Here is a 13,491-nt window from a genome sequence, read left to right on the forward strand (position 1 = left end):
GCACAGCATTTACTGCAGGGTGTCAAGCAAGGAGAATGGGCAGCTCGTGCTCAAAGATCCAAACTCCCCAATGGTTTTCGGGGAAGAGGCTTTTAAAGGCAAGGTGAGGGAGAGGGCCACAGGGTGCGTGATCAAACTCATGGACGTTCTTCTGATTGCTTGGCTTTGAGGTAACCAGGTGGTGTTTCAGGAGTCAGCTTCATCAACCTTCTTGTTCCAGCTGGTCTGAGGTCTTCATACTCAGGTCAGCATTCAGTCAACTTCCTCCATCTGGTGGGAGTTTTAGTACCTGCAGAACAACTCAAACATATGACTCAGAATATAATCTCTAGCCTTGAGGAGGAACTAAGGGTCCTTGACTTTGTTTATGGCTAAACAATTATGATTTTGTCTTGCTTGACTGCTTCCCTTTGTTTCTTCATTTCTTCATTTCTCTGATTAAATATGTTCTTTGGAACTTGGGGAAGGCCTAGGAGGCTAAAGCTTTTCTACAAGCAAGAGTCAGGGGACAAGGAGGTGGGGAGATCTGGTCCCAGGAAGGCCCTGCAGGGTCCTGCTCAGTTTCAGTTATAGTCTGTGTTCACCATATTGTAGGAGGCTTTGCCTTTGGATTTTAATATGCCTTGGAATCATAATTGCTAATAATTTATGTAGGCATTTCTAGTATTTATTTGTGTATCAACATTGTGTATTTTTGTAAGAGAAAAAATCATTTCTTATCTTTTCTACATTAAGAAACAGCTTTATAAAAAAGGAATTATTTCTCCCATAATGCTTGAAATAGCTTACCAAGACAACTTTCTGTGCCTAGATCCCTTTAAACAATAATTCCTTGCTAACTCAGCACCATGCATAATTAATGGTCTACTCAGAGATAAATGGGGGGAAAAGGGGGGAAAAGAAGAATAGAGAACACGAACTCTGTTTCTTTGAAAAGACCAACAAAACTGACAAACCTTTACCTGGATTAAGAAAATTAGGGACAAGATGCAAACAATTGAAATCATCAAATAAAGTGAGGACACTACTACCAAACCTACAGAAATACAAAGAGTTATGAGAGAATACTATGGACAATTATATGCCAATCAATTAAATAACCTAGAAAAAAGGACAAATTATTATAAATACATAAATTACCTAAACTGATGCAAGAAAAATAGAAAATCTGAACATACTTTTAATAAGATATTAAATCAGTAATCAAAAACCGCTCTGGTACAGTCCACTCTGTAGCAGCAAAAGCATCCCTTTTAAGATGTAAATCATATCACATCACTCCACTGCCTAAAACTACTGCTCAAAGAAGAATCAAAGCCTTTAAAACAACTGTGAGACTCTATAATCTGTATCAACTCCACCCACCACGTCCTCCCGGATTTCATTTCCTTCTGTGCCTTTCTTTTTCTTTTTATCCCAGGCAAAAAAAAAAAAAAAAAAAAAAAATTCTCTTCTTATTTTTTACATCTTAAAAATATACCCTGTTTTTGTCACCCTCTACTCCACGTAGATCCTTTGAGGTTTTTTTCCCAAAATAGTACAAACCACTACCTAATAACTTATTTGTTTACTTGCTAATTATGCAGGGAAACAACATGCACACTCACACATACACTTTCACACAGACGCAAACCTCAACAGAACAAGACTTCGCTATTTTATTTGCTGACATCCCAAGTAACTAGGTAAGCCCCTGGCCCCAGCTAGACCCATAATAAATATTTATTGAATGATTTAATGAAGTCAGTTTCATTATGAAGCATTAACTATATTTCTATTAAGTATCAAACACTGCCCTAAGTATAATTATACCTCTTTTAGTGTTTCTAACAATCCTAATAGTTCTAAAAATTAACTACAATTATCCTTATTTTTTGATGAGATTCTGAGAGATTGAGGAGTTGCTTAAGATTACATAGCATGTTAATAATAGAATTGGATTTCAGGCTTTTAATTTCAAGCTTTTAGCTCTGTTACATCAGTTGTCAGTACTACTGGGTGCCCTGGGCAACCACAGAATAGAACCCATGGAGACAGGATTAAAAGCCAGACACCAGTGAGAACCATTCTGGGCAGCCTCAACATCTGGTTTTATAGCCTTTTGTCAGATTACAACGGCCAGTACTCAGACTAGAGTTTTGAACTTCTGCAGGAAGTGCGTTTTCCTGATGTGCAGAGCTACCAGACAGCATCCTTTCCGTCAGGGAAACAGGCGGACAAGCCGTCTATGCCCCTGGGGTTTCCATGCCGTTTTGTCACACTGACTGGAATAACAGCTTTGACGAACGATTTAAAGTAAAATTACTGGTGCAAAAAAGTCTATTCTGTGGATAGTCACATGATTTGTCCCAGTTGGGCACTTTCTAATTAAGAAAGAAATATGTGCATAATAAGCTCCAGCTACAATTTGCTCATTATTGTTTGTTCTTAATTCGGCAGGGAGACTTCCAGAGTGAGCAGAGTGCGCCGCTCTAAGGCAAGCTGTTCCCTTACGCTGCACGCAAGTCTCAAACAATCCAGTTCTAAAGAGTATTTTTGCTAAAACGCATCCTCTTGGGACCTTTGCTTAGAGGTTGTTCAAGAGAAAAAACGATGAATGCAGAACAGAAGGTGAAGTGACGTGGGAAATGGTCAATTTTCCCTCATTTCGGGACTGAGTGTGGAAAATCAAGTTACTATTTGGCCAGGTGTTGGAATACTCTGAACACGTAACTTTAATGTGAACCCTCAGCAAAGATTATGCATTTCATCTTCTTAGAAGCATTCCTTGTTTCTGGAGGAGTTTGGGGTACATAAGTCCACAGCGTTTTTAAGAAGAGTTTAGGGAAAAGGCAGTCCACTCGAAGGAGGGCAGAGACGATCACCAGATGGGACATGGAACCAAAACGGCGTGTCTGCTGCTGTTTCAGCTTATGTGGAGTCGGGGAGGAAGCCGTCCTGTAAGTGAGGAGAAATGTGAGACATTTGCTTAACCAAGAGTGGCTTAAATTGGGAAAGATTAAAGTTTACAGAAGATTTTTGTTTAAACTCATTATAATGAAGTGAAGAAAAGAAAGATAAAGCTTACAGATAAACTTTAATCTCTGAAAAATTAAGAGTACAGTCATGCTTGCATTACTTTGATGTAGGGGAAAAGTAAAGTTTAACTAAATTTGTGTTGCTCGTCATGCGAAGTTACTCTTTGTTTCATGAGCTCTCGTTTTGTTTCCCACTGCCCACTCTAACTTCTAAAGGCGACACGTGCCCTTCCTTCTGGTCCAGTCACGTTCTTTCCGTACATAAACACACCATGTTCACCTGCACTGCTGGGCTTTCTTTTAGGTGATTCGTTCCACCAGTAACACGTTTCTTCCTCCCTAGCCGTTTTCCAAATCATACCCATTTATCCAGCCTCAGCTTGTCACGGTTTCTCTGCGTCGTCTTTAATACCCACTGTTGGTCTCTTCCTTCTTCAAACGCTTTTAGGACCCAGAGTCTGGATCACAAAATTTAGTGTGCGTGATTCCTTGTTTTATATCTCACGTGTGTTGCTTTTATGTTTCTCAAACTCAGATTTAAGCTTTGACCCCAGGCACCGCGTTTTAGATCTCCCTGGTACCCCACACGGTACCTGACACAATGGCGACGGCAAAGGAAGTATGCAAAGGTGTGCTTTTGATTGGTAATGAAGTGCGATGAATTTAATAAAAAATAAAACCGCTGCCAGCCCTGGGACCCCTGCTTTTTAGCTAAGGTTTCTTAGATAAATCCAAGTCAGCCTGGTTTTCGGAATCCTAGGAAACTTCTGTGGCTCCACGTCACCTGCCATGAAGTAAAAACTCAAATCTAAATGGGAAGAGTACATTTTAACATCAGACCCTGTCTCACTCCCCATCTCAGCACCTGCCATCCTTGCTGGCTATTTCAGTGTTCACGTCAGAGACCATCCTTATCCTGGTACCCTGGCACTTGACTTGGGAACCTCCAAAGACATGAGGAAGTTAAAATGCCACAGAGCTACCCGTTATTAGCAAGAATCTGCACTTCTCTTATGCAAGCACTCCCCACGTTGCTGCAAGCATTTGGTTCACTTCCAGAGCTCCCAAAATACTGATTCTGCTACGTTTGCCAGCTTCTCACTGTTTTTACGGAGGGTAGAATTCAGAGTTCCTTCCTTCACCATTTTGCTGACACCATCTCCCCCTTTGTTTCCTGAGCCCCTCCACCTACCATCCAAACTCTGTCCTCCTCAGTCATAGGCAAATCACTCAAAAGGCTGTTTACGCTCGTCGCCCCATTTGCTTATCCCCCACTTCATCCTCAAGCCTCTATCATTTGGCTTCGGCTCCCACCGCCCCACTGAGCGGCTCTTCCTAAAGTCACCAGTGGCCTCCGTGCCCAAGACGCATTTGTCTGACTATTTTCTATCATTTAAACACTCTCAGCTTTATTCTTCGGCGAGGCCTCTCTCAATGCCCAGCTCTCAGCACCTTGTCTGACACACAGCAGGCTCTCCACAGTGTTTCCCTTTTTTGGTCACTTTCACTCTGGCCTGGACGCCCCCTCCGTCCTGGCCTGTGGATGCGCCTCGGGATTCGGTGGCAAACAACCTTACGTCTCACCCTGCAGTCCACCCCTAGGCATTCGCATCCACTTGCAGGGCTCCAGCTCTTCTCGACGTGCAAACCAAACACATCCGAACCTAGCCAGCACCTTCTCCAGGGAGCCTTCCTCACCTCGTGCTGTCTTCCTCAGCGAGCACCACAGTCACGCACCAGAAACCTAGGAGGTACTTTCTGCCCACATCACTCGTCCCACTGGCAATGATAATACAGAAGTGTTACTAAACAAGTCAATTCCCTTGGCTGAGAAAGTATATAAATTCTTGGCCACCTGCTTACGTTTTTAAGGCACAGGCTAACTTCCCGAGGGAATTCCAGAAAGGTAAAACAAAGCTCATGAAAAGCACATGTTGAAACACCAAGTTCCCACCAGACCTGGCTTGGAGGGAGGAAAGTAAGCTGGATTCCCCCGGAGACCTTTCAGACGCCACCTGACTGGGCACAATGTGTCCTGCAGATGTCAGAATCAGAAATAAACCTGCCTTAAGAGAGGAGAGGCACTAGTTGACCTCCCTTGTAAGGGGGACACAGCTGGCTGTCCTCTGTAAGAGCTTCTTTAGATGGAGAATGGTTAAACTCTGCTAGATACGGCATCTTTGCAGATATTGGATGAAACCTAGACACGGAATAGAAGCTGAAGATACAATGAGACCAAGTGATAACCTAGCAACTCAGCTTGCTGGTGAGGGGGGTGTCCTGTAAAAGAAGTTTACGTAAAATTCTATATTAAAGAAAGAAATATAATGCATCAAAGTTGTGTCAGTAAACTTCGCTAACACGCTGTATATGGACTCCGTGTCCCTTGAGGCTAGGTGTACTTCTCTGTGGAGTTTTACATTCTACACCATCTATGTGACCAAATTGTGTTTTTCTTAAATGGGGGTGAAGGAGTCATATGTTCTGTCTTCTTAACTGCCAGCTTGTTACATAAGACATCGATTTTTTTCAAAAAAGAACTCAAAGGTGCTCTAATAATTGCCTAGGAGACAAGAAAATACAGGACATTATTTGGACATATTTGTGACTCTGACTCCAAGAATTCTAACAATTCATACCCAAATGATTACCCAAAGCTGCACTTTCCTTAAGTTTATTTCACATTTAAGGCTCAGTTTTTTTTTTATCAAGATTTGAGACACTTCTGCTCATCTTACTTGAACTGATTTTCAAAACAACAGCAACAATCATCAGTGATCTATTAATATGCTAATTGATCCCAAAAAGCAGGAAAACATCACACAAAACAAAATGCTAATTTCATCACCAAGACTGACTAAGGTTTTATTAAAAATCCCCTTCGTATCTCCTTTACCTTCAAACATCGCCCCCCAGGTCAACGAGCTCTCTGATCCATTGTCTCCAACGCTAGCTCAGTAGACACAGAAATGCAACCCCTGCGAAATGACAGCATGTCCTTTCCTCCCTTTTGTCTGAGTGATAGTTGGCAGTCATGAGAATGGACCAACAGTGATGGCAGCCGGGACACCCTGAGCCTCCAGGAGCTCTAGATATGACCAAGTATGTCTGCGCCCTTGCCTGCCTTTCCTGCAAGCGCACCCATGTCATTTACCCGAGGAAAGAAACTGAAGCCCAGTAACCAAGCTTCCCTTAGAATCAAAGAAAAGTTCTTAGAAAGGAACTTCTAGAGACCATCAAATCTGGTTCCTGTCACCTGGCCACTCCAGTGTGTGACCGTGGTGTTTTGGGTTTTTTTGTTTTCTTTTTTTGTTTGTTTGCTTTTTTTAGAGTTCTCCAGAAAGGAACACCCGAAAGTTTTCCTCAGTGACTATACTGGTTTCCTGAGTTTGCTGCGACAAATTATGACAAATTTAGGGGCTTAAAACAACAAAACTGTCTTCTCTCACAGTTCCTGAGACCAGAAGTCTGACATCAAGTTGTCAGGAGGACCACGCTCCCCCCTGGAGGCTCTTGGGGGAAACGCTTCTTTGCCGTATCCAAGTTCCTTTGTGTTCCATGGTCGCGGTCACATCACTCTGATGTCTGCCTCCTTGGTCACATTGCCTCCCACTCTTCTGTGCTGTCATTTCCCTATGCCTCTTTTCTGTTGACATTTGTGATTGTATTTAGGGGCCCCAAATAATGCGGGATAATCTCTCCTGATTTCAAGATTTTGGGGGGAGGGGTGGGTAATTAGGTGGGCTTTTTTTGAGGGTGGTACTGGGGATTGAACCCAGGACTGTGTGCATGCTAAGCAAGTGCTTTACCAATGAGCTATACACTGCCCCCGTCTCAAGATTCTTAACCTAATCACATCTGCAAAGTGAAATCACACCTTTTTTGCCATGTAAGGTAACAGCCACAGGTTCCAGGGGTTCAAAGACGGATACCTTGTGGGGCCCCCATTACTCAGCCTACCATAGAAACCCATGGAGTCCTTTGCAGCCAACCCTTATAAACTTTGGGTGGCTTTGAGACAGCTAGGTTCAATAGCTGAATGATTCATCCACTGATTTGTTCAGCTACCATCCAGCCAATACCTACTTTGTGCAAGACGTTGCGCTAAGCCTAGGAAACAGTCAAACAGACACATGTGGACCCAGCATGCGGGAAGTAAAGCTGAAGTCAAACACTTTCAAAGTCTTGGCAGTCACAAACAGCAGCTCAGTGGAAAGAGGTCTGCTCATAATCGGGAAATCAGGGACTGTGACGTACTAGTGCTTTGTAACTACAGTTTTAAAAATGTCCCGACCAAGGACTGGAAACGCCCAACCAAGACAAGTGGGCAGACAGAGCCTGAGGAATGACAAGGCACATCTTTCCCTCACTTCACTCCACATCCCACCAGAATGTCGTGCAGGGACGAAGCCTGGGGCTCGAAGACGGAAAAACCTATTGCAAAATTTTGCAGCCAAGTCTGCACCTTGTAGGCCTCCATCCCCAGCCTCTGCTAGATTACTTGTCCTGTGTTTTAATAGACTTTGTTATTTCTAGGAAAGAGAAGACCCACAGATCAGGAGACAACTGCCGTTGAAAGGACAGTTCACGCCACTCACAGATTCCAGGAGAGGGAGCAGGCGCCCCGCCACAGGGCCACAGGGGCAATCTCCAGGCTTGGACATGAGGCAGAGGGAGAAACTGTGTGCAAGAACCCTTCTCTGGTTTCCACTGGAAGGAACAGGCGAAGTAGGGGAGGCAGGCTTAGGGCTGGCTAGTCTGAATAATTTCAGCAGCTCTGGGGCGTGGCGGTGGTCCTTGCTGTCTGGTGTCTGGCTCTGGGGTAATTAGGGCAGGTGAACAGCAGCCCGGGATGTGAGGGCCTGATAAGGGAGACCGTTGAGGATGCAGACTCTGGACTGGTTGGTTTGTATTTTAAAAAACGTGCCCCTGGGAGCAGGACTCCCCGCCGAGATCCGGGAGAGGGGCCATAAGGGAGGCAAGAGACCAAGGCGAGGCGACCGGCGTATGAGTGGGTGGCCCGGGACCAGACGCGTCTGGAACACCACTGGGTGGTGTCTGGATTACGCACAAGGGCAGATGGGAAAGCATCAAGTTTATAGGCGCTAGGAACGTGGCCCATACACCTGCCTCCCAATTCAGGGGCCACGATACTCACTCCTGAAAGGGCTTCAAAAATTTCAACTGCAACACGAATTTAAAATATGATTACTTTAAGAAGAACACGTACCCAGTTGGCCTGAGAGAAACTAGTCACGTGCCCACATGCCCTTCTGGAAGGCGGTGTGAAGCCCAGAGGGGAGCAGCCCGCACGCCCTCTGTCGCGTTATCTGTTGTCTGGTCTCCTCTGTGCGCTTCCGCCAGGGAAAGCCCTATGGAAAGAAACAGTGTTCGGTCGCCTGGACGGCTAACATCTAAATCACTTTTTGAAATACGAAGCCCGAAAGTAGTGACAGCTTATGTGATTGATTACTCGGCCTCTGTTTTTAATTCTTACTTGGTTTGGGGAAGGTCGTGAGCAACATCCGCGCTCCAGTTCCTTCCAGACTCTCAGGGTTTCTTGCCGGGTTTTAGTCACACGGACACGAGCGCCCTGCCCGGAACCCATCCGCCTTTTCCTCTGACTCGTCCTTTGGGTGAAAGTGCTGCTGAGCCCTTGTAAGCACGCGGGGCGGGGCGGGGGCGGGGCTGGGAAGGGGCGGGGCGGGGACGGGGCGGGGCTGGGAAGGGGCGGGGCGGGGCTGGGAAGGGGCGGGGCGGGGAGGGAGGGGCGGGGCGGGGAGGGAGGGGCGGGGCGGGGAAGGGGGAGCAGGTGGAAAGAACGCTTGTGTGGCCTCTGAAAACCACAGACAGACGCTTTCATTAAAAATAAAACCATAAACAGGCTTATGTAGTTTTCAACTGTTTGTGTAAGTCTGCTAGTCCTGCAAGTCCCTTCTGCCTTCATCAGCATGGCTAGAAGTCCTCACACACTGCGGCCTGCAGCCTCCTTTCTGGAGGAGCCCTGGACCAGCCTGAGAGGACAGCTCGGGTCTCGGCGGCCGCAGGGAGCCTGCCCGTCGGCGAGGCCTGGGCTCCTCAAGGTGCGGACAGCCATGGTCATTTCATTTTCGTAGACTCACACACTCACACATCACTTTGTCAAGGGTGTAAGCCAATATAACACCAGATTTCTTTTCATGATCACATAGCACTCAACAAGTCTGACGTCATTTGCTGACCTGCAACAGTGAGCTTTCCAAGGGCAGGGATGGGGGCCTCTATTTCTGTACCCCCAGATACAGCAGACAGCAGGAACCCCGCAAACACGTGGTGAATGGATAAAGGAATTTCTGACAGTGCCTCAGGCTCATTGTTGCAAACATAGCTTAGAGATCACTGCACGGACCTGTTGGTGGCAACTCGGGGATTCCACAGGAAACAGGTTTCACTGTATCAATTTAAATATTTCATATATTTATAAATGTTTTATTAAAATGTCCAGGTTTGATGCGACAGATATGCAGAAACTAAAGTGTGGCCTATTTTAAAGATACTGTTCTCTTCTAGTCTGACACTAATCAGAAAGCTTTTATGAGCATTCTTATTACCCTGAAGCTTCTTTTGAACATATTTTTAGTGACAGTCTCATTTATGCATCAACCGATTCAACCTCTTCCTGACTTTGTCATTAAAACTAATTTTGATTCTCCCTTTCTTCTCTACAGACAGAATATATACTTAAAACTTACAGTGGTGTCATCATTAAGCTGGGTTTATTTTGAGTCGATGAGATCCGACCAGGCTAGCCCCTCTCCAACATCAAAGTAAGTGCAGATCATATATTATGTCTTCTAGCCCTATACTGAAGAGAGAGGGGAAAAAACATTTATGCATCAGACCTGCCTTTATCTGTTTACTGCCTTTTATTGTTATTCATTAGAAAGCTAGGTTTTGATGCAAATTAAAACAGAAATTCCAAAGGTTAGCTCTCTTGTCCCCTGCTCATAGAAACAGGAAGGATGGGATTCTAGACTCAAGGAAAACTTTATAGCCCTTTCTAATCAGGCAGACACTTTATAACAAAACCTAACCCTTGGAGGCATGAGGTGATAATGATGAAAGAGCCTTTAGAAACAGATAAAACATTATGCCAATGTGAATCCCAGGGAAACCTGATTCTTGCGGGCTGTTCCCTGAGGGCTTCTTTTGGTGGTTTAACATGTCTGCCCTCCAGCCCTAAACGCTGCCCCAGAGAGTTCCACCCTAACCCCAGCCTAAGCGGGAAGCCCCCTTACTTAACCCTCTGCCGTGTTTGGGTCCCTCCCTGAGATTTCACGTGTTCACCAGTGAGTAGCTGGCGCCCCACTCCCTGCCCGCAGGGTCACCGGATCCCCGGCTCCTGGCAGGATCCCCGGCTCCTGGCAGGACTCCTGCAGCTCTGAAGGCGTCCCGTAAACGCCGGCCGGGGGACGGGGTGCACCCACCCGACAGCTGCGGTGAAGGGGTTTGCGTCTCAAGACGCCCTGGGCTTATTGATCTTTCAGCGCGTCTTTTCCGGGCGTCTAACCCCTAAGAATGATTCTAGGCGCTAAAGATTCACTAGGAAACAAAACAGAAAACCAAACCCCCTTCTCTCACAGAACTTGTATTTTGGTGCAGAGAGACAGGCCGTAAGGTAGCACAATGAGTAAACAAATTATGTCAGGAGGTGAGTGCCCCGGAGAAGCAGCAAGCAGAAGGGGGGGCCTGGGGCCGAGGCGGAGCTGAGCGCCCGGCTCAGGCGCCGTGAGCTTGCTTTACGTCTGGCCTTCAACTTACCAGAGAATCTTCAGACTTACCTCCTTTGAATCTCACGTGACTCCATGCGCCGTCACCACGTGTAGAAGGGCAGTACTGGGTGTCGGGAGCCTCTGGCACGTGCTTCCTTTGACCTGAACCACGTACATGAATCTGGTGAAAAAAAAATCCTTCTGGGCCTCAGTTTTGCCATCTGCAAAGTGAGAAGATCAAACTAAACTCTGAGACCGTTTCAGCCCTGGAAGTGTTTTAATGACAATGTGGAACTTGACTTGAGTCTGGTGGTCCTGGAAAACAAAGTCAAGAAACACCCCTTTCGTGCTGGGGGAATGGCTTACCTCCAGTCCCTCCCCAGGTGGCCTGGGTCAGAGTCACGGATGTTCCGCTTGATTTCCTACGACACCGCCACTCACAGACCTTCCAGAGTCCCGTCTTTGCCTCATAAATGCTTAGCGGCACGCTGGTCCTCCCTGATCCGTCAGGACAGGAGGCTTGTTAACCGAACTGTGGCGCAGACCCTCTCCTCCGGAACTCCGGCTCGGCCCCAGCCTGAGCAGCAAACAGAGCCCGTGAGAACAGGCTGGGCTCTGGGAAGACCTTCTCCAGCCTCCCGCCCCACACAGCTAGCCTGGAGCCCACCTCCCCCCGGCGGGCTCTTCCTAGCTATGTTTACTCCTCCCTATAAAAGAGAAGAACCCTCTCTGGTGAACCCTTGAGACACTTGTAGACGCATGCTCAGAGCATTCACCCTACAGCAAGAGCCCCCCTCTCCCAACTACAACAGCCCCTCCCCCAACTGCACCAGTCCCCTCCCCCAACAACAGCCCCTCCCCAACAACAGCCCCTCCTTCAACTGCATCAGTCCCCTCCCCCAACTTTAACAGCCCCCGTCCCCTATTGCAACTTCCCCTCCCCCTACTGTAATAATACCCTCCCCCCATTGCAAAGATCCCCCGCCCCCCATTGCAGTAGTCCCCTTTCCCCCCAGAGCAGAGAGGAACTACTGCCCCTTCTGCTACCAACATCAAAGGGGCCATTCATATTGCAAGACACAGAGCAACGATCCCAAAATTTCACATTCCAGGTCTGTCCTCCTCCCAGCAAACATTCAGTCCTCTGAAGTCTGCTGTGTTCTTGTGAGAACGGATACCCGCCCTTTGTAGTCAGTCACTGTTCTACCTGAGCCTCTCCACCTGCATCTCCACCCCTTCCTCATCAGCTGGACCTGGACTTGGTTCTGGAAAGGGTCCTGGGAGCCAAACAACAAAACCCTGAAGCTTCCAAGAAGAGGGATAAGGAGGGAGAGCCGTGAGTGCTGTGTGCCATGCACAAGCGGCCATACAAATTCAACTGCACAGCTGGGTGAGGAGCGTTGAAACAGTGCCAGAGAAGGGCTGCCTGTCCACCCAGAGAGCACAGACCCCCACGCACCCTCCCACAGCCTCAGCTCCTTGGCTGTGATTCTGCTGCTTGAAGGCACTTCACTCTGTCAACATCCTCTATGAACAGGAGACGATTCCATCAGATGATCAGCTGAAAACAAAGGATAGAAGAACCCACAGGACTGGACCCCTGAGAGACAGCAGCAGTCCCCAACACGGCCCTTCCTCAGGGACTTTCAAGGGCAGTCTTGTCAACATGAGACTCTGCAAACTTTATGTGCAGCTTTTGGACCCTGACCCCCAAGGGAGAGGATATGACGTCTCTGTAACTGAAATTTCTGTCTGTCTCTCACTACAAGACACAGAAACAACAGCCAGATGGATTTTTTGGATTTGGGGGCCATTTTTAAACTAAAGTTGGAAGGTTTCTTTGTGTCAAAGTGGGCGTAACAAAGGCATCTGAGAGAGGTCACTCCCCTCCAAAGCGTCAGAAGACAGCGCAGTTAGGAGGAACATGGCATTTGTACTAAAAAGCTGCAGCGAAACACAAGCCACAGTGGCTTTCAAGACAAAGCCCAAGTCGCAAGAGCTGAGGATCTGAATTGCGGGTGTCAGTTTGCTGCCGGGCAGCTTTCACCCTAGCGACCACGCAGCGACGGGCTCGGCTGCCTGGAGCAGACGGCCGTGGCTCTCCAGCAGCCCAGCCCGGCCAGCGGCATGGCAGCGCCCCGCCGGGATCACACGGGTACTGCCGAAAAACTGCAAATGCGCACTTGCACCGACTCTCACAGCTCGTAAGCAGCACGAGCCCCATTAAACTCCATGCGGCAGAAATCTTTGTCTTTTTGTTTCAACACCGTATCCCCAGAGCTTAGAACAGAAACCACTGCAAGCGCAGACGCTTCGTAAGTGTGTAGAGTGAACCCTTGCACAGTCCTCCGACATGGTGTCCCTGCTTTAAAGCGAGGGACGTGGAGGTCTGGGACTTGATGCCACTGGTCCACGGGAACTGTCACAGAAAGGGACAAGTTTGGAGGGCACTGTTGTGTCACTTTGGGTCACGTGGAATTCAAGGTACTTTGGACACTTCCAGGTAGAGATATCAGCCACCTGCCCTGTATCCAGAAGGGCTTTTTCTCCCCCACCAATTCCTAAAATACCTTTTTATACCACTTCCCCACTTCAGGCAATTAACACATACTGCCTGGTGTTACGATGGTCTGTGTGTGTCTCTTAGTCTTCTAACTGGTTTGTAAACCTGGTGAGGGGATTAATAGCATGAATCCCTTTTGGTTACCCCTATAGGACCTACC

General features: G+C 47.3%; 1 long non-coding RNA gene across 1 annotated transcript; it reads right to left on the minus strand.

Annotated features, from left to right (window-relative positions):
- Positions 1-1,636: 1,636 nt before the first annotated feature.
- On the minus strand, positions 1,637-11,520 carry LOC123613032 (uncharacterized). Its single transcript, XR_006720364.2, has 6 exons — positions 11,135-11,520; positions 10,838-10,949; positions 9,749-9,861; positions 8,515-8,647; positions 8,248-8,389; positions 1,637-2,937 (listed from the first exon to the last, which is right to left on the minus strand). It is a non-coding gene; the product is annotated as an uncharacterized LOC123613032 (long non-coding RNA).
- Positions 11,521-13,491: the final 1,971 nt, after the last annotated feature.

This window comes from Camelus bactrianus, chromosome 29, assembly GCF_048773025.1.
Source record: "Camelus bactrianus isolate YW-2024 breed Bactrian camel chromosome 29, ASM4877302v1, whole genome shotgun sequence".
In the NCBI taxonomy this organism is placed as follows: Eukaryota; Metazoa; Chordata; class Mammalia; order Artiodactyla; family Camelidae; genus Camelus; species Camelus bactrianus.